Below are 2,744 nucleotides of genomic sequence, written 5' to 3' on the forward strand. Positions count from 1 at the left end.
GCGGCGGGTGCCCGGAGGAGCCCATCCCGTATTCTGGCAGCGCTCTGCGGGAAGGGCCGGGGCCGATCCGTGCTTTTCCATCCGCGTACGCGATGGGAGCCGCGCCGGCACCAGCCCGACGGACCGACCCCGCAGCCCGGCTCCTCCTTGGCTTCTTCGCTCTCTGCTTCCTTTCCGACATTAGCTACACTTCCCACGTATTGTTCCGCACGAAGCAGAAAGGAAAGGCTTGCGCACAACCCCTGCACGCCAGAATTCCGTCCTCCGTGTAAAATCCTATTGGTAGCAGCAGGAGACCTCTCCAAAAGTGGGTTTTGGAGCACGCTCTGCAAATGTCAGCAAGCGGTGACCTCAGTCTGGTTGCTGGGAGGTGAGGAGTGAGCGGGCAGCATCCTCAAAGGTCATAAAAACTGTATCAGGCAGTGGTGATGCTGAGGTGTTTCACAGAGAAGTGCTCCTCTTCTACTGGGCATCTTGAAATCATACGGAAAAGAAATGAGGGATTCTGCTGAACTTTTGCCCCTATGTGAAATAGTAAGGATGAATTTGCACAGCATCTGGATCTCCAGGAATAACCTGCTAATTTTAGCTCTTGTTGATGTGTTGTCACAGCTGAGCTATTCTTCCTCCCCCCGACCTTGCTTTGCTGTACGTGAACCAGCTCTGAGCAGCTCGGGCAGATCAGTGCTCTGAGTACGGGGCCACGGCTGCTCACCCACACATGCAGAACATGGGGCAGCATCACCTGCCCAGCCTGTTCTGGGAGCTTGTGAGGCACTGGGAAGTCACTGCCTGGTGGAAAATGCGGCAGCGCAGCAGTGATTGAAGTGGTGGGAAGTAGTAAAGTGAACCGAATGTGATTACTGTTGTTTTTGGATGCCATGTGATGGAACAGAGGCTTCATTTCTCCTTCTGTCCCCTGCCCATGGGTCAGACTTGGGGCTGCTCTGGGACTGCTCCTCTGCTCCTCTGCTCCTCTGCTCTTCTCCATTCGCTGCAGCCTCCACTCCCACCCACCCCTCACCAGGTCACTGCTGTGTGCAGGATGAGATCCTCTGTGCCCCATCGCAGTGCCTCTGAGAAGAGGAGGGACACTTCCTAAATGGCAGTGTGCGCCCTGAGAGCCCCCCTGCAGGGCAGTGTGAGTCAAACCGCAGTTTGTGCTGCTTCCATCAGATGTTCAACGCAGACAATCTGGCTCAAGACAATCTCCAGCACTTCCTCTCCAGCCTCCTTGTGAACCTGGAGGTTATTTTTGCACGGCTGAGCTCTCTGATGTGTATTTCTCCATACTGCTTTAATTTCTCCCCGGAGGCAGGTCAGACTTTGTGATGGGGCTTCTGGACACAGCCAGGGTTTGCTCGTGTCCCTCTTGTCCCCTGGCACTGGGATGCTCACCGATGGATGCCATCTGCACTGCTGTGGTGGCCCATCTCAGTGCTGCTCACGCACTGCCCGCTCCCCTGAGTTCCTCTGACACCAGCGGCCCCCACAGAGTTTGGTTCCTTAGCAGTGCCTGTCTGGCAGTGATACGAGCAGGTGAACGGCTGTGGCATTATCTCAACCTGCAGCAAAGCACGGCCCTTTCTGTTTGCTCTCCTGCCACCGTTTTGCTCTTAGAGCAGAAATGCGAACGGTGCTGACCAAAGCGCTGCCATCCCAGGCTGCAGGTAGGGGCTGAGCACACAGCAGGGAGCTGCTGCTGAGGAACAACACGGAAACATAACATGAGAAAAAAAGGGCTTTAGAAGAAAATCAAAAGCAGTTTGGCCACAGCTGCCTTTTTCCAATATATGATCCTGAGGAAAGTATTTGTCAGAGAGGCACCGTGAAGCAGAGCCGTTCCTGGTCCCTGTTCCCCTCCTGCCCATAAAATGTTTTGTAACTGAAATCCAGCGGCTGCTGCAGGAAGCTGCCCCCCATCCCCCATTGCCTCCCCCGGCCCTTCTGGGGCTCTCCTTTCAGGGTCTGGAAGTTTTCTGTTTCCTGTAGCTAACAGAATGCAGATTCCCCCTCTGAGCAGCAGGATCCTATCAGGGATCTGCTGCTTTTCACCGAAGGACCGAGGGAAAAGAGAGGGTTGGCTCCGTGCTGGGGGGGCTGCTGGCTGCACGGCTGTGCCTGGCGTGCCGAGGAGCAATTCCTGCGGCAGCGAGCAGCCATTGGGACCGGCTGGAAGGAAGTTGCAGGCAAGGAAGGCCGTTTCTTTCTGTGTCTTCTGAGACCAAAGGGATCAAGAGGGAAGTTCTGAGCGCGGATACTTCCCTGAAATTAAAATGAGAGCATAGAAAGCTGGAAGGAAGGTTTGGCTGCGCGGGGCTTTTTCTTTGGAAGGAGCTTTTACGTGTGAGCTGCATTACAAACGCAAAGGAAGGTGATGGTTGCAGTGTGAAGGATTCCATTAGCACTGCTGGAGGGAGCTGTGCTGTCGGGGGGGCACTGCGCGGAGCACACGGAGACCCGTGCGGCTGCTCCGTAGCGTTGGTGCGGTTCTTTTCGAAGCCTAACAGGTCAGATGGAAAAGGAAAGGCGCGAGGTGTTCGCAGGCCGGTCCTGTCGGGTTGACTCCTTCTCCTCCTAATGACGAGAATCCGAACCCCGATGCGATGTTCTCGGTGCCCCAGCGAGCGCCGCCCATCCCCTGGGGAGGAGGCACGGAGGCAGCGGGATGCTCCCGGTTCCCGGGACGCCTCCATCCCCGGGTCGGTGCCCGCTCCCGGCAGGAGCGGAGAGGGGCAGGAAAC

General features: G+C 56.5%; 1 protein-coding gene across 1 annotated transcript in view; it reads left to right on the forward strand.

Annotated features, from left to right (window-relative positions):
• The window catches only part of YIPF6 (Yip1 domain family member 6), a 22,651-nt gene that overhangs the window by 10,575 nt on the left and 9,332 nt on the right, over positions 1 to 2,744 (forward strand). The gene's annotated exons all lie outside the window — the stretch shown is intronic.

This window comes from Meleagris gallopavo, chromosome 9, assembly GCF_000146605.3.
Source record: "Meleagris gallopavo isolate NT-WF06-2002-E0010 breed Aviagen turkey brand Nicholas breeding stock chromosome 9, Turkey_5.1, whole genome shotgun sequence".
In the NCBI taxonomy this organism is placed as follows: domain Eukaryota; kingdom Metazoa; phylum Chordata; class Aves; order Galliformes; family Phasianidae; genus Meleagris; species Meleagris gallopavo.